The 22,935-nt window shown below is 42.4% G+C and overlaps 1 protein-coding gene across 1 annotated transcript in view; it reads left to right on the top strand.

The window, feature by feature from the left end:
• The window catches only part of SLC25A14 (solute carrier family 25 member 14), a 1,283,912-nt gene that overhangs the window by 25,493 nt on the left and 1,235,484 nt on the right, over nt 1-22,935 (top strand). The window lies entirely within an intron of this gene.

Here is a 22,935-nt window from a genome sequence, read left to right as displayed (position 1 = left end):
TAATTTAGTTGTTAATTTTGCACACCCAGACACAGGTCAAATCCAGGGAGTGGTACTTAGATGTGTGCAAATCTGTACACAAGGAATCGGGAATAAATGTAAAAACAGTCAGGTAGTGTTAACAGATATTTCCACCACAAGTTTTACAGCTAAGGAAATGTTGCCAGTAGCTGTATGAAGGGTATACTAATTAACTGTATACAACTGTTCAATTGTCCCACCACATGCCTGCAAATGACAGCAGGGTAGGTACATACAATATGCACTCTTCCCAAATCATACCTCTCAACTAAACAGATGTTCACTGAATGTTCAGATATTTGTCTCAGATTTTTGGTCTGTTTTACATAAAGTAGTGGTGTCAAGGCAAATCCGTGGCAAATCATTATAGACTGAAGTTAGAAAATAATGATAGGCATACAAGTGTCAGACGTCATAGGCTTCAGAAAAGCCATGATAGACATACAAGTGTCAGACGTCATAGGCTTCAGAAAAGCCATGCAAATGCAAAACCTGTTATTATATCTACTTTCTAAGTTTGTAAGAGCAATATCTGAAAATTGTCCATATTTTTAGGCCTTTGTCCCACTCTTATGTATGGCTTTGTTAAGATGTTATGCTCTAAGGTTGAGAGGTATGTTCCTGATTCATGTCTCTCAAGTGTTACACTGTCATTGCTAGTGATCACTGCTGAAAATAATCCTGGACACAGATAGGAAACCAGTTGACGTATGCCAGTAGCACACTCACTTAACAGCAGTTCAGGGTACCCCTCCTCTGCCAGATATGTAACCCTGACATGTACGAGTCATGTACCCAGAGTTGTCACAGTTTGTCTCAAACCATTGCAGACTGACAGTTTAATAGGTATGTTTGTATTACAGAAACTATGGTGGTAGGGAGAAGTAAAGTGAGGGCAAACCCATGGAGTATTGAGCAGTACTGTTGTGGAAAATAGAAGCATAAATGGTTGTTAATGGACTTTGTCCTCCCCCACCCCTCATCTGCATCAATAATTATTACTCATATACTACAGGTATGAGGTGCTCCATCCATAATGTTGGGACTTATGTTATATTATTGTTAATATGTTTGATTGCTTGCATGTTAACATACCTTGTTCAAATATGGTTAGTGGCCTGTTGCCGTCAATGTTACTGGCATGCTTTTACGATTCATACTGTTGTTCCATTTATGCATGTGTTCTGTTTGCTATGCAACTGTTTCAAATATGTTTTATGGGGTTAATTGGAACACCCACGCATGTTGTTATAACTAAACTTGAAATGTGTTGTTCATGACTAACCAACATATTTTGTAAAACCTCAACACCATAGCGCATTTGGGAAGGCAGATCCCAACGGATCCACCTGTCCCGCCTCATCTGGCTGTGGCACCAGGCCCCAGCACATCTGGGACCCAACCTGGATCTCCCTCGTCCACTGGTCCTGCACCACCTTCAGGTGGAACCGCCTCAGGGGATGGGGCCCACGGACAGGAGACTGCCTCAGGGGATGGGGCCCACGAACAGGAGACTGTCATCCCGCAGTCAGGTCCAGGGTTTGTTGTGCAGCACCCTTCTGAGTTCGGAGAGCAGCTGCACCAGATTGAGGGCAACCTGGCACACCGGGGGGCAGGCCGCCCCTCCTGTCCAGCCCCCAGCGCAGCCAACTCTAGGGCCATGAAGGTGCAATGGTGACTGCCCATGGGTAAGGATTTCAGTCCCACTGTAACCATATGCGGGTCCATGGGCTTCGGATTCCCAACCACACTCCCTATCAAATGTGTTTATCCCCCTCATGTGTCATATACCGGCCCTGTCTGCTGTCTTGTCTGTCTCCCTACCCAGCCTACCTCCCCAGATGTACCTACAATTCTTCCCCAACATCCCACTCTCACCTAAAAAAAAAGAAAAGGGCATCTGTCCCAAAAACAAATATCTCCCCATACGTAGCTGTCCATTTTGCACATGTGTCCACTGGACACTTGGAATCCAGGCCAGTTGGCTTGACAACACATTTCTGTTGTCCTCACCCCTCTCTCTGGGGTTTGATTGTCCAAATTCACCTTCAACTTCTGTACAAATACACAGCTGTTGCTGTATAAGAAATGGACAGCTATGGACCTTCCCTGCACCCGTCCTGCACATCCCTAGCTATCTTTCATATTGTTTTTCTCTCTGCGTGCCCCTTTTTCACCACTTTCCTATCATCCCTTTTTCTTTTTTTTTCTTTTTTCTTTTCTTTTTTTTTTTTTTTTTTTTTAGGAGGTAGCGTGGGTGTAAGCGGAAGTGAGCGAGTTTGCGTATATATATATATGTATACAAAAAAATCTGGCCAAAGGCTGTCAAAATGGGGGGACAATGGGCCAAAGCTAGGGACCTATTTTAAATATTGTTCTTATAAATGCAGAAAGTTGCTAGAGTAACGGGGTTTGTTTCAGCATACATGTTCTGAAGGGTGTGGGGACTGAAACTGAAATGTATGTCATCATTTACTGACAGAAATCCTCAGATCATCACAGTGATTTACCAGAGAAATAAAAATAATGAATCTGTGGAACAGACCAGAAATACGAGCAATAAACCTGGACATTCTGAAGCAATCCGGCCAGTCGAGAGGTATGCCCAGAACCCTTACTGCAACAAATCTGGATCAAGCCTGATAAAGTGGGGGGAGAAAAACCATGAAAATAGGGACATATCAGAAATACTGGAGTAGATAAGCTGACACAGTTGTTGCAGTAACACCCTCCTAACATATATTGACTGAAATAACACAAGTCCAACACTCAATTACTTCTCACTAGTTAGTGACTTAAATCCTTACATCATCCCACTGATATGACAGAAATACACAACACTTATTGGGGCCAGACAATAGTACATCCTACAAATATCTGGACATAACATCACATTAGGGAAACTACACTGAGCTGCGAAGCATGTCACCAAGCACCATCTAAACTACTGTCTGACTGACACAACACTAACCCAAATCCTCTACGGGGAATTACACATGTATTGGCAAATATTTCAAGCACTACAGGACTGTAATAGCACTGAAAAACAGACACCAGTGTGAAAGTGCATACCCACAACCAATTTCACCACAGTCACAGTGTCATACTGGTAAGCCAAATGAACAGTTGAGTATAAGGACTGTGTGAGCAAAAACATCATGTTTGCCACTCGCACACTACCCCAACATATACTGGCCCAATTCACAGTGTAGTATGAATCCTGATTGTGGTACGGGACATGTCTCAGTTTGCCCTTACAAACATATACAGCCAGTAGACCACCAGAAACAGGAGTTGCATGCACAGTCAGATATAAAAGGAGCCATGACACTTGCATCTCCCTACATAGGCCAAATAACATTTACATACTACACTGCTACACAATCCTGACAGTCTGTCAACAATCACCAGAAATACACAGACCTCTTAACTGTACAGAGTCCCACAGAATGTCCAGGCTTTGTCCTCATATATAAGGCCTCTTCCACATTACATGTCTGGCATTCTGATACATCACTGGGATGATGTTGGGCGGTGCAGTGGTGCAGCGGTTAATGCTGTTGCCTCACAGCAAGAGGTTCTCTGGTTCGATTCTCGGCCGGGGTGCCTTCTGTGTGGAGTTTGCATGTTCTCCCTGCATTTGCGTGGGTTTCCTCCGGGTACTCCGGTTTCCTCCCACATTCTAAAGACATGCATCTGGAGCATTTCTCCCCGGGCCTCCGCTGAAAACAGGATCTGTGGAACCTAGTCGGACTTTCCCGGTCAACAAATGTTAAATAAATAATATAAATAAATAAATAAATATTGGGAATGAAGGCACTAAATAATGACATACCATACCTGTCACCCTCTTACTGCATGACATCTGGACAAAGCTTGACATACTTGGGGGACAGAGGCCCAAAAACAGCAGCATATTTGAAATATTGCTGTTATAAACTGAGAAAGTTGCTGATGTAACAGGTTTGTTGTAACATATCTTTTCTGGGGATATGAAGTCAGAAACACAAATGGATATTACCATTTACTGACTTCAGTCCCCAGAGTATGCTCCTGATTTTCCAAAGATAAAAAATCTCTGAGGAACACACCAAACGAGAGTTATGTTAACCACATAACACTGTCAGACTTAAAATCACACAGAAAATCCATGTCCACGCAAACCCTGTTACATTAGCATTAATCCAACTGTATAACAGCAATACTTACATTCTGTCCGTATTTCTGGAATATTCTTTCAATTTTGTTGGGCTGTCTCCATAGTTTTCATTGTAAGAGGTATTTCCAACTCCTCTCTGTGATGTTGTTGTTCACACACCTCCATGAAGTTCTCTTCACAGGCAAGGAAAAGGGGCAACGCCCACATGAAGTACTCAATTATAGGAGTGTGTTGACATGCCATTGGCTATAGGAATAACAACACAGCTGTTCTGCATGCAATCAGCAAGTGGGGGACACCAATTGATGCACAGGCCATCAGCTGCTCATGAGCATTACCTACAAAAGGCAAGCTGATGCCTATGCAAAACAGATCTATACCCTCCATCTTGGAGAGAAAGAGAGAAAATAACAAACAAACAAACCAACAGAAATTGGAATCAAACCAACTATACTTGGGAAAAAAAAGTATGTCAGACAAGTAAGCATGTAATGGAATGCAGTAGGGGGTATGTAATAATGGGAAATAAGACGTTCAAAAAATATGTCTCAACAAGACTTGCTGTACTGATTATATTGCTGATCAGAACCTATGGCCATAGCATCTGGGTCTGTCTGCAGTGACATAGCTCACAGCTCAGGCCCCTGATTCACTCCAGGAAAGAATGGCTCGCATATGACTACTACTGAATGACCAGTACTACTACTACACTCAAATGCCCTGGTTCAGCTGGTCAATACTCCCACCAGAGGTGACAGCATATTGGACCTGGTCTTCACCAACATGGGCGACCAGTGTTCCACACCAGAAGTCAACCCCTCGCTGGTTAGATCTGACCATAAACAAATCACTTTGGATATCCATATTCCGCCCCCACCCCCGGACAAGAAAACTACCGTGAAAAACTTTTCAAAAGCAAACTTCACGTTACTTAAGACTGAGGTGGAAAGTTTCAATGCCCCCATGCTGAAGGATAACACTGTCCAAGCTGCAAAATCCTTTACTAATGCATTCTATGGGCAGCTACAAGAATGCATGGATCTTGCTATCCCAAGCAAAACCAAGACTCACTCCTCCAAGAAAAGGAAACCAGTCTGGTGGACTCCTGCCATAAACAAGCTATACAATAGAAGGAGGAAACTAGTACAGAAAAGAGTAAAATCCAAAGAAGGGAAGACATCCCTGATCAGTATCAGCAAGAAACTACGATCCCTCATAAAATTATCCAAGGCGAGCTTTGAAAGAAAAATTGCCAAGGACTCCAAAGATAACCACAAGGCATTTTTTAGCTATGTCAAGAATCTAAGTGGCAATGCTCAGATCTGCTCGGAGTTAGTGCAGAATGGCACAAAATACACTGAACCAACCAATATCGCCAACATCCTGGCAGACAGGTTGAGTGCAAAGTTCACCCCCAAAAGGGCCCATAACCATACCAGAAGAATGTAGAGTCCCTGAAATCACAGACACTCAGGTTAAAACAGACCTCTCCAAAGCCAAAAACACAGCATCAGTGGGACCGGGCAAGTCCCTGAAATCACAGACACTCAGGTTAAAACAGACCTCTCCAAAGCCAAAAACACAGCATCAGTGGGACCGGGCAGTGTCCCAGGCTGGGTCCTACACAAGCTCAAAAACAAACTAACCCCTCACCTAAACACACTGTTCAAACTCAGCGTCACCACAGGCTACATAGCCATAGAGTGGCACACTGCAATGGTTATTCCGCTTCACAAAGGTGGAGCCACAACAGACCCTGGGAACTATTGCCCTATAAGACTAGCTTGGTCTGCAAGACTATGGAGCGCATCATGATGGAACTCATTAACAGAGACATTGGGAACCTCCAGACACTGGACCCTACCCAGTTTGGCTTTGTTAAGGGCATATGCCTCCTAAACCTGGTGGACTACTTTGAGATAGTTACCAAGGCTATAGATGAGGGAAAGGTGGTACACACAGCCTACCTAGACCTCGCTAAGGCCTTTGACACCATTCCCCATTCTGGTATTGTAGACAAGCTCACCAGCCTGAACATAAACCCCTACGTCACAAGATGGGTTGCCAACTGGCTCATGGACAGAACCCACATGGTGAGAGTTGCGGGAGCTAGGTCCGACTCTAAACCAGTTACAAGTGGTGTTCCCCAGGGCTCAGTCCTAGGACCCATCCTGTTTGGCATATACTTCTCAGAGGTACAGGCAAGCACAGGAGGACTGTGGCTGACCTAGTTCACAGACAACTGCAAACTAGGGGCTATAATTGAGTCTCCGGCTGACACAGACATCCTCCAAAAGGGTCTCACTGAGACTGATACCTGGTGTCAAAATCATGGCCTCAAGCTAAATGCCAAAAAGTGCATAGTCATCCCCTTTGGAAAAAACAAAGTACCCACAAACTACCACATAGGTGCTAGTCCCCTAAATACAGAAGATGTAATAAGGGTTCTGAGGACCTAGGTAGATAGTAATCTCACCTTTGATAATCACATTGCCAAAGTGGTTAGAAAATAGGCAAGCACAGGAGGACTGTGGCTGACCAAGTTCACAGACGACTGCAAACTAGGGGCTATAATTGAGTCTCCGGCTGACACAGACATCCTCCAAAAGGGTCTCACTGAGACTGATACCTGGTGTCAAAATCATGGCCTCAAGCTAAATGCCAAAAAGTGCATAGTCATCCCCTTTGGAAAAAACAAAGTACCCACAAACTACCACATAGGTGCTAGTCCCCTAAATACAGAAGACGTAATAAGGGTTCTGGGGGGACCTATGTAGATAGTAATCTCACCTTTGATAATCACATTGCCAAAGTGGTTAGAAAATCCTTCTACGTGGCCCACCTAATCACAAAAGGGTTCGCATCCAGATCAAAAGAGGTCATTGTTCCCCTCTACTCATCACTCATCAGACCCATCACAGAGTACAATGCCCCATTTGGGATGTACCTTACAAGACACCTGCAACAGCTGGAAAGACCACAGAAGTACCTCACCAAGAGGATCACTGGCCTCAAACAGATGCCCTATGCAGCTCGACTGAAGAAACTCCATTTGTGCTCTGTTGCATACCGCCTACTCAGAGGTGATCTCTGACTGGCATACAAGGCCATGTCCAACCCAGAATTGATGGACATGCTCCACCTAAAGAAAACCTTATCCCCTCGAGCCACACGCTCTAGGGATCTTAACCTCACCACAGCAATAAATAGGACATGCTGGAGGGATAGATTCATGTCTACATTAAGCAGAGCTCCTCGCTAACACTCTTCAAAAGAAACCTTGATGAGTGGATGGGAAACAGTTTACCTCGGGGATCACTTCAATGGCTGCCCAGGGAACTAATCTAAAGGGGTGGCAAACGCCAACACATTCTGGCTAGTCTTATAAATGCCTTAGGGCCGATAGCCTAGTACCAAACTATTAATCTATGGAGTGTGTGTTGAACAATTCTGACTATGACACTGCTATGCCAGCTACTGAGATGTCATAGATATCCATATGTTAATTGTGAATACAACTATGATATACGCGTTTGTCTCAGAAATGTGATGGACCTGTACAGGGCATTTGCATAGCAAACTACGTTGCAGATGTGTGTGTTGAACTGCATGCGATATACTGAGCTCATACCATTCAACTGTCCAGTGTTATGCACACTGACTATATGTGTGCCTCGTATTTGTAGTCATTTACTCAGAGTTGTGTTTTGTCTGACAGATCATTGCCAAATCTGTGAAGACTGATATTACACCCTTTTCTTTTGGGTGTTCCTGTTAGGGGTCACCACAGCAGATCATCTGATTCCATTTCTTCCTGTCCTCTTGCATCTTGCTCTGTCACACCAACCACCTGCATGTCCTCTCTCGCCTCATCCAGAAACCTTATCTTAGGCCTTTTTTCCTCTTACCTGGCAGATTCATCCTTACCATCCTTTTCCCAGTATACTCAGCATCCCTCCTCAGCACATGTCCAAACCAACATAATCTCACCTCTCTGGCTTTATCTCCAAACTGTCCAACTTGGGCTGACACTCTAATATACATATTCCTAATTCTGTCCACCCAAGTCACACCAAGTGCAAATCTTAACATCTTTAACTTTGCCATGTCCAGCTCTGACTTCTGCCTTTTTGTCAATGCCACTGTCTCCAACCCATATAACATAGCTGGTTTCACGGAATTCATGCATTTGATCGGCCGGTAGATGGCCGATCGGAAAATGTTCGACAGCAGTGCAGCAAATTTGCATAATTGCAAACACATTTTAAGCGAAATGCAAAATATCCCCCCCTTTTTGACCCATGGTAGCGCTTGTTTAGGTGGTAGAGCGGTCTGAAATGTCGAATTCAGTTCGCCACTGTGAGATTCGATATTTCACATAGGTGTTATACCCAATCGACGAAAGGTCGGTCACTCAAATGCATGTATTCCTGGTTTCACTACCTTCTTGTAGACCTTCCCTTTCACTCTTAATGGTACTGTGTCACAAATCACTACTAACATTCTCTTCTCACCCCTCTCCATCCTGCCTGTACTGTCCTCTTCACCTCTCCTCCACACTCTTCATTACTCTAAACTGTTGATCCCAAGTATTTAAACTTATCCACCTTCACAAACTCTGCTCGTACATGCTCATCATTCCTCTATCCTCCCTCTCATTCACACACATATATTCTTAGTCCTGGTGACCTTCATTCCTCTTCTCTCTAGAGCATATCTCCTCCTCTCCAGGGTCTTCTCAACCTGTTCGCTACTATCACTACAGATCACAGTGTCATCTGCACATCATAGTCAATGGAAATTCTTGTCTAATCTTGTCTGCCAACCTAATATACAAAGCAGCCCAAACCAAGAAATAAAATCTGGAGTTAAAGCACTAGGGTAACACGCAATATACCACAGTAGTCACAGGAAAATCAATTTAATGAAGCGCTTTTCGTCTGTGATATACACAGACTTCCTCAGACAATATATTTCACAAAACTTTTTACAAAACAGGCAGCTTAAATGTTACAGCAGTGCTGATTCAAAAAGTCGTTGACCAATCAGACAAGTTGTAAATCATGAGTAAAATTTAAAAACATACTCACATAATTATATTATATCAAGAACATTATATATGATAGAAGTTAAAAGTTAAACTAAAAACTATTAACTAACCCTAGAAGTCAACAAATCCTTGTCCTATCACTTATGCACAAATTAAACACTACCTAAAGGATGTAGATAAAAATCACAATACAATATTGTATTACAGACTAATAAAGCCTTAGTAATATGTTTATCTAACCAAATTCTTAAGTTTAAGGAGGCTGCTGATAGAGCAACCTTCATTAAGGCCCGGTGATACATAGGCATTTAGTCTTATTTGCCATCGCAATTCAGATGCCTCTAATAGTAGATGTATAGGAGCTCCTCTAATAGTGTCATGCAGTTGTTCAATGACCATATACTTAAAATGGTGGTCCCCATGCTGTATAATATGTTTAGCAAGGGCGTTTACATCTTTTGCTTTACTAATTGCATACTGATGTTCGTAGATCCGATCTCTTAATCTACGCTCGGTTTTACCTACATAAAAACCTGTGCATTTTTGGCATAAAGCCAAATAGACCACCATTTTTGAGTTGCACGTACATCTACATCTAATGTCATATCTAATGTTGTTAATGTCGAATCTGTTTGATTCAAGGATGCAACGGCATTGATTACAGTTTTGACATTTAAACATACCGGGAATGCGGTACTCTGCTGCTTAGGTTGTTCCAGTAACATTTTCATGTTTTTACCCCTTCTGTATGTGACCTCTGGTTTATCTCCCAATTTGTTCAAAATTACATGATTGGAGCGGAACAAGTTCCAATTCTTGGAGATAATATCCATAATAAACGTACTACTCGGGCAATATGTAAGAATTAGTCTGGTGTTATTATGGTGAACTAAACTCGTTTCACCTGTAGATTCTAACCTAGACTCAACTATCCCAGTGGTACTGATGTTCAATATAGGTTTATACATACCACTTGATCTTTTGTTAGTAACCTCATTGACTAAATTGTCTATTAAGTTCGGCGGATAGCCTCTATGTAGGAACATGTTCTTAAGTAGGTTACACTCCTTAAGAAAGTCATCGTCTAAGCTAACCATCCGGGCTGCTCGTACGAGCTGGCCCTTAGCAACTGACCTTTTTTGGTAGCTGGGGTGGCAGCTACTGAAGTGGAGAAATGAGTTAGAGTAGGTAGGCTTTCTATATACATTAGCCACATATTTATTCAACATTACATTTTTCACCAACCATACGTCTAAATAAGCTATTGCTTCAGTGTTGAAAGAAGAGGTAAACACTAAGAAGTCGGTGGAGTTGTTAAATAGATCCAATAGTGACAGACTCTCGGCTTCTTCACCCTCTAATAGAATGAAGATGTCGTCCAGGTAACGGGTGTAGTACTTAATCTTAGACACTAGTGCTGAGTCATTAGTTAAAATATTCTCCCTTTCCCAGTACGACATCACTATATTGGCCAAGCTGGCTCCACAGGGCGACCCCATGGCCACCCCTGTTTTTTGAAGGTAAAAATTCTCTCCCATTAGAAAGTAGTTGTTGTATAGAATCAAGTCCAACAATTCAGTCACAAGGGATATTTCATGGGGTGAAGCACCCTTACTTTTAAGGAAGAAGGCCACCCAGTCTAAAGCTATCTGCAGTGGTATACAAGTGTATAAATCCTTGACATCTATTGTCAAGAAATTACACTCTGTACTGAATGGAATTTTGTTCATTTTATCTAGAAAAGACCAGGAGTCTTTGCAAATTTGCTCTTCTTCCTTAAGATATTTCTGTAGAATTGTGTCAACCAGCTTGGCACAGGGGTATGTAGGAGAGCCACGTCCGTCGACTAATGGGCGCATGGGTGGGTAAACTAGGTCCTTATGTATCTTGGGTATGCCAAAGATACAAGGAAACCTAGGGAATAATGTGGTAAGATATTTGTGTTGTCCTTGGTTAAGTCTACCCTCAAATAACATTTCATCCAAAGAACTCTTAAATTTTTAAAATTTAATTTAATTTTACGATCACGCCTTCATGTTCAAATTTCCCCAAAATTCCTTTGATTCACCCATTCAGGCACACCCCAAATACTCAACCAAGGGCATACCCAAAAAATGCAAGCTTAAAAAACATGAAGTTAAATTTCCAATGTTAAAATTTAATTCAATTCAATTTTAAAGGTGTAAATATTTTTGGAATGACCCCGGAAAATACAGCCCTTGGAAAAATTTTTAAAAAAATACTCACCCTTTTGTACTTGACCGGTCAAGTTTTTTCGTCCCTTTTTTTTAAAGAACAGTACCCCGTTGGTGAATCTGGTCCTTTAATTTTAAATGGGTTAACCCTCACATGGTTTTAAGAAATTCAATTATTTCTTTTTTCTACCGTTTTTTTTTCCCCCCCAAAAACTCTTTTGGAAAAAAAAAAACCGTTTTGGGCCCTTTTTGGCAAACAACCTAATTTTTAATTTTTAACCTTTCCCTTTGTTTCCCCTTTTTGAAAGGAAAACAAAATTTTTCTTTTTTTAAAGTTTTAAATTTTTTATTTTGGCAAAATAAAGCCTAAAATTTAAAAAAGGAAAATGCTTTTCCCCAATCCCTTTAAAAACAAAGGCCCTTTTGTTTTTAGTATTTTTTTGGTTTTTAAAAAATTAAAATTTTTTGTTACCTAACACCTCTGCCATTATCGCTTACAAACAGCATCAAGTCTATTTCAGCTTCTCTTCACAGCTAAATCGTGCTCCACAGTTCAGACAAGCTTGTTAACCTGGGGAAAAGATAGATGGAATTCATGTTAAAATAAAGTTCATTTACAACTTCTAAGGGTCTAACAACTTGTTGTACATTATTTATGAAAAGATGATCTGTAAATGACTGCCTGCTGGTTGTCGCACAAGGTTTCCAAACAGTAGAAGCAACTTCAGTATAGAGCTCAGTGATCTGGAAGGGTTGGTTCTGTTCCTGTTAGTTCCGCCCTCATGCACATATGTCCGCTGCATAACATGTTGTACATTCATTTCACCTTTCACCTGATCAGATCAGGGCTGATCAGATGTTCCCCCACAGTCTGTAAGAAAAATTTCCACCCCCAAATTTGCGCTTTGGCCCGGGTGATTAATGGGTGGTCCCCACTCTTTGTTAAACTTATTACAGGTCTTAAAGCATCTATTGTATTACCGTTAAATAGTTTGATGGAATTATCCCCAGTAATTTCTTAATTACCATATGAGAATGCTTAATCATCTTCGTTGGTCAAGTTAATTTTTGAAACTTTAAAAACCGTCTTAAATGGGCCTTTAAACAGGCATTGAAACAGATTTTCAGTTTCAGTTTTAATAGATCAAAATTTTATTTGGCATTACCCGCGGATGCTGTCACAGTCCTTTCCCATCCCGTAAATCCGTAAGCCCTTTTTCATAAACGCCAGATCCACCTGGCATCAGGCAAAGGGCCTGAAAATTTTTGGGCCTCCTAAACTAAACAGTTGCACGTGTCACTTGCACCATATCAGATTCAGTTCATGCTCATTGTCAATGAAATCAGCCGTGTAACTTATAGTCAATTCAGCCCATTACCATTCGAGAAGACGCAAGATGTTGTCCCTGAAGTGTACGGTTTAAGATTGTTACAAGTCCTGTTGCAGTTACGACTTCATCCTCAGTCTATCCATTCTGGAGTTAAAGCACTAGGGTACAGCAATATACCACAGTAGTCACAGGAAAATCATTTAATGAGCGCTTTTGTCTGTGATATCACAGACTTCCTCAGACAATATTCACAAAACTTTTTACAAACAGGCGGCTTAATGTTACAGCAGTGCTGATTCAAAAGTCGTTGACCAATCAGACAAGTTGTAAATCATGAGTAAAATTTAAAACATGGAGTTTAAATTTACTCATGTTAATTCTGATGACGCAAACTCTGCTAATTTAACTGTGTTAAAAATTTTGATCAAATCTGTATATCGGCTTCATTAATGATTTTCCTGTATGAATTTATTGTGTTACTAATGTCTAGTTTTGATCTTTTGCTTGTATACTGATCTACGCAACATTATGCCACTGGAACTGTAATGCACTCAAGCATCTGTGCAGAATCTTTGAGGATGGAAATGGTTTTGACATAGTCAAGGATTCTTCTCTGTCAATAAAGTGCTGGGAGAATGCGCAGCTTTTGCTTGCTCGAATAGCTACTGGCAGCATGGAAATCTAATCTGTTGAACAGTGCACGCACCTCACTTAGTCCGGCTAAGTGATCTCATGTAGTTGACAGGAAACTGTCAACCAGGTTAGTCGCCTTGATGACCGCAGTGATAGGACATCTGGCTTCCTGATGCGCAGGCCAATTCAACTGTCAGTGTTGGGACAGCAACTCGATACAGGAATGAGCTAAAATACTTTGTAATTTGCAAACACTGAAAGTATTATGTGACATAATGTCTTTCATTTACCATGCGTATTAGTATGACTTTGACAAAGGTTCCTAAAACATGATAATTACTTGTCATATCAAGAACTTGTTATGAATTTACCTTCAATAACGGCATGACCGACCTGTCTGTAAGTTTAACAAGTATGTGACGGAAGGGCTATTTACTAGCTCGCAAGTGTCTAAGTTTCTACGACTGGAGACCATCTACTTTGAAGAAGAGCACGCTGTCAAGGAAATAACAATGACAACTTCTCATGCTCCACCATGCCAAGAAGCTTATCTAAAATATCTGGCAATAACAAGGCTAGTAATGCCGGCCACCTGCACTCCACTCGTGCTGAGCCCGTAAGTCGTTGCTAGGCCGCTTACACTTTCGGATGGTTGCTAGGATGCTTCAATTAACCTTTAGCATGTCCACAAAGCATCTAACTTAATGCAATTCAGATGAACTGGTCATAACCTAAAGAAGTGATGATAACCTTATTGATAGTCCCTGTGAATTGAACTTTAATCTGTTTGAAGAATATTTCACTTCGCATTTAATCCACCTTGCGCCTTATATGGAATTTCTTCCGAAGGAATGTCCCCTCTGAAATTTCCCCGCTGGCTTCCCGGGAACCCGGGGGGTTTTTTTTCCCTGGGGCACCAATTCCACCCGTGACCAAAGGCCCAAAAGGGGGTTTTTCATGAAAAAGTAAATTGGGGAGGAAAAATTTTAATTTTCCGGCCCGGGTTTTTAAAAAAAACATTAAAAATTTTTTCCTAAAAAAAAACTCCCCCTACTTTGGGGGGAAATTACAAAAGGGGAAAAAACCACTTCAAAAAGTTTAATTTTCACCAACAAATGCTGTTTAAAAAAAAAGGGGTTAAAAGCAAAAAACCCAAAAAAGGGGGGAAAAAACACGCCCGGCCATCCGGGGGGGAAAAAAAGGGGAAATGGAACCCCCGGGGGAGGGGGGCCCCCCCGGGCCGGGGGAAAACCCCTTTTCTTTTGGGGCCCGTTTTCCCTTTTTAAAGGGCCCCAAAAGGTCCTTTCCCCCCTTAACAAATTTTTGAAAGTCCCCCAGGGTACCCCATTTCTTTTTTAATAATTTTTTTGCTTTTTAATTTTTTTTATTTTAACCCCTTCCCTTCGAAAAATTTTTTCCAGCAAAACCCTTAAATTTTATTTGTAAGCCTGATAAAGGTGGCGGGGTTGTAGTATTCGATCAGATTGACTATTTTGACAGGATGTTAGACTTATTGTCTAATGATGCGTATACGATCAGTTCAAAATCAGAAGTCAACCATGCATACCGTAAGATTAAGAGTTCTTTGGATGAAATGTTATTTGAGGGTAGACTTAACCAAGGACAACACAAATATCTTACCACATTATTCCCTAGGTTTCCTTGTGTCTTTGGCATACCCAAGATACATAAGGACCTAGTTTACCCACCCATGCGCCCATTAGTCGACGGACGTGGCTCTCCTACATACCCCTGTGCCAAGCTGGTTGACACAATTCTACAGAAATATCTTAAGGAAGAAGAGCAAATTTGCAAAGACTCCTGGTCTTTTCTAGATAAAATGAACAAAATTCCATTCAGTACAGAGTGTAATTTCTTGACAATAGATGTCAAGGATTTATACACTTGTATACCACTGCAGATAGCTTTAGACTGGGTGGCCTTCTTCCTTAAAAGTAAGGGTGCTTCACCCCATGAAATATCCCTTGTGACTGAATTGTTGGACTTGATTCTATACAACAACTACTTTCTAATGGGAGAGAATTTTACCTTCAAAAACAGGGGTGGCCATGGGGTCGCCTGTGGAGCCAGCTTGGCCAATATAGTGATGTCGTACTGGGAAAGGGAGAATATTTTAACTAATGACTCAGCACTAGTGTCTAAGATTAAGTACTACACCCGTTACCTGGACGACATCTTCATTCTATTAGAGGGTGAAGAAGCCGAGAGTCTGTCACTATTGGATCTATTTAACAACTCCACCGACTTCTTAGTGTTTACCTCTTCTTTCAACACTGAAGCAATAGCTTATTTAGACGTATGGTTGGTGAAAAATGTAATATTGAATAAATATGTGGCTAATGTATATAGAAAGCCTACCTACTCTAACTCATTTCTCCACTTCAGTAGCTGCCACCCCAGCTACCAAAAAAGGTCAGTTGCTAAGGGCCAGCTTGTACGAGCAGCCCGGATGGTTAGCTTAGACGATGACTTTCTTAAGGAGTGTAACCTACTTAAGAACATGTTCCTACATAGAGGCTATCTGCCGAACTTAATAGACAATTTAGTCAATGAGGTTACTAACAAAAGATCAAGTGGTATGTATAAACCTATATTGAACATCAGTACCACTGGGATAGTTGAGTCTAGGTTAGAATCTACAGGTGAAACAAGTTTAGTTCACCATAATAACACCAGACTAATTCTTACATATTGCCCGAGTAGTACGTTTATTATGGATATTATCTCCAAGAATTGGAACTTGTTCCGCTCCAATCATGTAATTTTGAACAAATTGGGAGATAAACCAGAGGTCACATACAGAAGGGGTAAAAACATGAAAATGTTACTGGAACAACCTAAGCAGCAGAGTACCCGCATTCCCGGTATGTTTAAATGTCAAAACTGTAATCAATGCCGTTGCATCCTTGAATCAAACAGATTCGACATTAACAACATTAGATATGACATTAGATGTAGATGTACGTGCAACTCAAAAATGGTGGTCTATTTGGCTTTATGCCAAAAATGCACAGGTTTTTATGTAGGTAAAACCGAGCGTAGATTAAGAGATCGGATCTACGAACATCAGTATGCAATTAGTAAAGCAAAAGATGTAAACGCCCTTGCTAAACATATTATACAGCATGGGGACCACCATTTTAAGTATATGGTCATTGAACAACTGCATGACACTATTAGAGGAGCTCCTATACATCTACTATTAGAGGCATCTGAATTGCGATGGCAAATAAGACTAAATGCCTATGTATCACCGGGCCTTAATGAAGGTTGCTCTATCAGCAGCCTCCTTAAACTTAAGAATTTGGTTAGATAAACATATTACTATGGCTTTATTAGTCTGTAATACAATATTGTATTGTGATTTTTATCTACATCCTTTAGGTAGTGTTTAATTTGTGCATAAGTGATAGGACAAGGATTTGTTGACTTCTAGGGTTAGTTAATAGTTTTTAGTTTAACTTTTAACTTCTATCATATATAATGTTCTTGATATAATATAATTATGTGAGTATGTTTTTAAATTTTACTCATGATTTACAACTTGTCTGATTGGTCAACGACTTTTTGAATCAGCACTGCTGTAACATTTAAGCTGCCTGTTTTGTAAAAAGTTTTGTGAAATATATTGTCTGAGGAAGTCTGTGTATATCACAGACGAAAAGCGCTTCATTAAATTGATTTTCCTGTGACTACTGTGGTATATTGCGTGTTACCCTAGTGCTTTAACTCCAGATTTTATTTCTTGTCTGCCAACCTGTCAATCACCACTGCAAATAAAAAAGGGCTTAGAGATGACCCCTGATGTAATCCCACCTCCACCTTAAATGTATCCGTCACTCCCACCGCAGACCTCATCGCTGTCACACTACCCTTGTAGATATCATCTAGTACTCTTACATATTTCTCTGCCACTCCTGACTTCATCATACAATACCACTACTCTCTAGGCATCCTGTCATATGCTTTCTCTAAGTCCACAAATTCACAGTGCAACTCCTTCTGATCTTCTCTGTACTTCTCCATCAACAGTCTCAGAGCAAACATCGCATCTTTAGTGCTCTTTCCTGGCATGAAACCGTACTGCTGATCACTAATCATCACCTCCCTTCTTAACCTAGCTACCACTACTCTTTCCCATAACTTTATGCTGTGACTGATCAGTGCTATCCCTCTGTAGTTACTACAGCTCTGCACATCACCCTTATTCTTAAAAATCAGTACCCAAACACTTTTTCTCCACTCCTCATGCATCCTCTCAAGTTTCCAAGGTTTCGTTAAACAATCTGGTTAAAAACTCCACTGCCGTTTCTCCTAAACACCTCCATGCTTTCACAGGTATGTCATCTGGACCAACATCCATTCCATTATTTTTACTCTTCATAGCTATCCTTACTTCCTCCTTGCTAATCCGTTGCACTTCCTGAGTCACCATACCCACATCACCCAACCTGCTCTCTCTCTTCATTCATCAGTCCCTCAAAGTACTCTTTCCATCTGCGCAACACACTTGTATGTTTCCATCATTATCCTTTATCACCGTTATCTGCTGCACATCTTTCCTAGCTCAGTCCCTCTGTCTAGCCAGTCAGCACAGGTACTTTTCTCTGTCCTTAGTGTCCAACCTTTCATACAACTCTTCATATGTCTTATCCTTAGCCTTTGCCACCCCTCTATTTGCCATGCACCTCATCTCCTTATACTCCTGTCTACATTCTTCATTTCTCTGACAATCCCACTTCTTCACCAGCCTCTTCCTCTGTATACTCTCCTTTACCTCCTCATTCCACCACCAGGTCTCCCTGTCCTCCTTCCTCTGTCCAGATGTCACACCAAGCACCTTTCTGGCCATCTCTCTTACTAGCTCTGCTGTAGTTACCCAGATATTCGGTAACTCTTCATTGCCACCCGCCTGTCTTAACTCTTCCCTGAACTCAACCTCACAATTACCCTTTTTCAGTTTCCACCATTTGATCCTTGATGCTGCCCTCACACTCCTCCTCCTCTTGATCACCAATGTCATCCCACAGATCAACATTCTGTGCAGCCTAACTACAGTTTCCCCTGTCACCACATTACAGTCTCCAATCTCATTCAAACTGGCTCTCCTGCGTAGGATATAATCCACCTGTGTGCTTCATCTTCCACTCTTGTATGTCACCGTATGCTCCACCCTCATCCAGCTCCATTACACAAAGCCTGAGTACCATTGACATCCCATCTGCAAGGAAGACGGCCACTGTTATCACTCTACACAAACTTGAATGATGAATGGTGGCTTATGCAATGTACTGGCCCTCATTGGGGGGAACATGACACATCAGGACCAGGAGTGCAGTGCAGGTTCATTCTGTGTGGATAGATGACAGGGGTATGATGTGGTTGTAAGTGGTGGCTAATGATAGGCAATGTTGATGGCTCTGTAATAACTTTGGGCAATGTCTGAGGTCCTGTGATGTGTTTCCCTGTTTATGTCTGCCAGGTGACATGCAGCGGCAGCCAGCATATATTGCAGCTGAAAATGCAGCCATCACCGATGCCATAATCCAGCATCATGGGGTGATGTTTGGCCATAGCCAACAAAATCTGCGAGAGCAGACTACCCTGTGGGACGACCATGTCCACAGAGTTAACACCTTGGGCCACCATGGCCGCACATACGATCAGGTCAGGCATCGGGCAACTGACTTGATATGTCGTGCCCAGCAAAGGGCTGCCACTGTGGCCAGGGACTGTACTGCTATAGGTGGGGTCCAGCCACATAGGCCCATTTACGGCAACAGAGGAGCTCCTTGCCAACCTTGGGGCAGCCCCCACACAACAGCTAACACAAGAAACGCAAGTCGTGTAGGTGGGTGGCACCCAGGCAACAGGCGAGGAGCATCCAGATAAGGCCACAGTGCACATCAGTTTTAATCATGTAGCAGTCATACTGTCTTCTATAGAGTATCTAGATGCATATGTCACTTCCAACTGCATTTGTGGGTGGGGTTTAGTAATGCACACAAGTGCACATCTATGGTGAAGGACAGCAAATTGTGTACTATCAGAGCTGGTACTGTACATGTGCAGAAAAGTAGCATTCATCTTGTACCAATGCCAAATGTAAGTCTGCTGACAATACCTCTCCCCCACAACTACATAGGTTCCTCTGGTCTGGATGTGGGAGTGGCCTGAAGCCAGTGGGTATGGGATTTTCCTGTTGAGGCTCACCAGTATCCCAGGCATGCTAAGGTTATGCTCTCAGCCATATTGCGATATCTGCATGTTCACTTGTGGTGGGGTTAACTGCATTGCATCACAGTGGTCTATTTGCAGGAGATGTCAGATATCTGTAGCATACCTCACAACCTTTCATTGCAAGAAATCTGGACAAAGACTGAAAAATGGGGCAGCAAAGGCCCAAAACTAGGGACATAGTTTATAAATTAGTGTTATACAGTGCATATAAATGGTGTAGACACACCTGTTAGAATGGCAAGTATTTGGGATGTACAAAAATGAGAGCACAATAAAACATTTCCGAACCCTTCCAACCGCTCATGTGACCTATAACCTGTACAATTCAATTGTAAAAGAAACAAATCTGTTAGGGGAACAGTTATGACACACACAAAACGTACAAGATGCTAGATGCATACGTGTACACAGGCTGAAGCTAATACTGTGTAGAAGCAGCTTTCGATATAATTACAGCATTACATCTTCTTGGGTACACACCTGCCATCAGTTGCAGAGACTCTTTGATTAAAAGAAAGTAACTGTCAGCTGTCCTACCAGGATTATCCTAACATTTACTCTGTTGCCTGCTACAGCAACAACCATTATTCGCTTATGAAACAGCAAAGGGGTCTTATTTGTGAAAGGTATCAGCCCAGAGAAGGGTACACACACATTTCCAAGGCATTGCATATATCCTGAAACACAGTGAAGACATCATCAAATGGTGGTAAAAATATGGGGCAACAGTGACATTGCAAAGAACTGGACATCCCTCCAAATGTATTGATAAAACAAGACCCAAACTGGTCAGGGAGGCTGCCAGGAGACACACAGCAACACTAAAGGAGTTGCAGGAATTTCTGGCAAGTACTGGTTGTGTACTACATGTGACAACAATCTAACATATTCTCCACATGTCTGGCCTGTGGGGTAGGGTTGGAAGATGGAAGCCTCTTCTCACAGAGAACAACATTTAGGTGCGGCCTGAAGAAAATTACATCAGGTCTCCCAAAAGCATGTGGTGAAATGTGTTGTGGTGTAATGAGACCAAGGTTGCACTTTTTGGCCACAATACCAAAAGGTTTGTTTGGTGCAATAACAACACTGTGCATCACCAAAAGAACACCATCCCCATGGTGAAGCATGGTGATGGTAGTGTCCTGCTTTGGGGTTGCTATTCATAAGCGGAAGTGGGCCTTTAACCAAGGTGGAGGGGATTAGGAACAGTTCCAGATACCAGTCCGTTTTGGCCCAAAATCTCCATGTGTCTGCTAGAAAGCTGTGGATGGAGCAGAATTATATCTTTCCACATGACAATGACCCAAACCATACATCCAAATCCAAAAAAAAAAAAATCTCTTCACCAGAAGACATTCAATGTTTTGGAATGGCCCAGCCACAGTCCATACCTACATCCAATAGAAAATCTATGGGGTGCCCTGAAGAGGGCTGTGCAGAAGAGATGCCCTAGCAATCTGACAGTTGGAGGGCTTCTGCAAGGGAGAGTGTACAAATATTGCTAAGTCAAGATGTGGCATGCTGATACTCACCTTTCCAAGAGGACTGACTGCTGTTATGAAATCAAAAGGTGCTTTAACAAAGTATTAGTTTAAGGGTGTGCCCAGTCATGGAACCAGTCTACTGTACGTATTTCAACTTCTATATGTTATCCCTAACTGATGTGTTTGTTCTTCAATTGGATTGCACAGGTTATAGGTCACATTAAAGGTGGGAAATGTTATCACATGATTTCTGTGGTCACATGTTATATATCAGTCAAACCTGGCATGTTAACAGGGGTGTCTACACTTATAATAGCCACTGTAAGCTTAGAAGGCTGTTAGTGTAACCGATTCTGTTATAACATACATGTACTGCTGGTTTTGAAGTGTGAGACTCAAAATGTCATTAATTAGGGACAGCAGTGCTCAGATCATTCCAATAATATGTCAGACAAACACAGGATTTATGAAGAGCAGACCAGAAATATGAGCCACGCATGTAGACATTCAGCGACACTCTGCACAGTTGAGAGGTATGTTCTGTAAGAGTTGCCACTGTGCTATACAGGTGAACAGCAATTATGTGTACATGGGTGCAGTGTGTGCTACTTGAAGGCCCATCACCTACTAACAGTACTCGTGTATCACAGAGGTCTATATAAGTAGTAAAGTTAAATGGAAAGGGCTGCACTCATGATGTCGAGGGCCTGTCCAGGGTGTGTATGTAGTGGTCTGACCGTGTTGTGAATGTCACCAGTTGGCTGTTGTGAGGTCTGTGTAATGCCTGTCTGCCACCTCACGTGTGTGTGTAGCAGCAAACGTTATATTGCAGGTATTAATTTACATATGTTGTCCCCCTCACAGGTGGACATGGTGGTTGTGGTCCCTCCTGCTCAGAATCTGATGTCAGTGTCTCTACAGACTTTGACAATGATGATGGTCATAGGCACTGGTGGGGTTGCCATAGATGATGGACAGTTGACAGGTGGTGGCATGGAACAGGCTAGTGTGGTGACTATGGCAGGTGTGATTATAGACACTGGCCATAGCCAGAGTGCAGGCGAGGTCCCACACAAGCAGATGGACAGGAATGCTCGCAGGAGGACTGCAGCTTGTCGCAAGTGCCACAGCAGGTGTCACCAGATGCACGTTTCGGGCTGTCATGGATACACAGGCACTTAGTGAATGCAACACCACACAAATACTCAGGGTGTTGGATGCAACTCTTCCTGATTTATGTGGCAACATACATGACCTTGTTGAGGCCACACGTCAAAATACTGAGGTCAATGAATAGATGGTGAGGTGAGACATTGGCAATCCTCGACCGTGGCATGTCTGTGCTGTAGCATGTGGTGGGAGATGGGTGTTGGCCACGTGGACATAGGTCAGTGCCAACGTCAGCTGAAAGTGTACTGGGCCGTGCACCTTCACACTAACTTAGTGGCAGTGACACCAGCACTACCGAGGGGGGGTTGCTCTCCACATTACAGTGCAGCAGGCCTTGGGCATGTGGTCCTGGCCGGTCCCGTCAGGGACACGGATCCAGCAGACAGCAGTCAACATCAGGAAGCAGTACTGCATCTGGCCTTGGGCCTGGTGGTGCTAGTGAGACCCCTGTCAGGACCAGTTCCCATGTCTGTGGCTGGAGACGGTGAACTAGACATCATGTCATGTACTGTCCACAGCTGTTCAACATACCACTGTGTAGGGCAGCCACATGGTGTAATTGTGTGCATACATACACACATCTATATCACAGGCAGGTCACCTCCAGATACACACAGCACCTCTGCACAGC

Source organism: Protopterus annectens, chromosome 15.part0, assembly GCF_019279795.1.
Source record: "Protopterus annectens isolate FY-2018-M chromosome 15.part0, PAN1.0, whole genome shotgun sequence".
Taxonomy (NCBI): domain Eukaryota; kingdom Metazoa; phylum Chordata; order Ceratodontiformes; family Protopteridae; genus Protopterus; species Protopterus annectens.
Note: the sequence above shows the minus strand (reverse complement) of the source record. Positions and strands in the feature narration are given on the sequence as shown.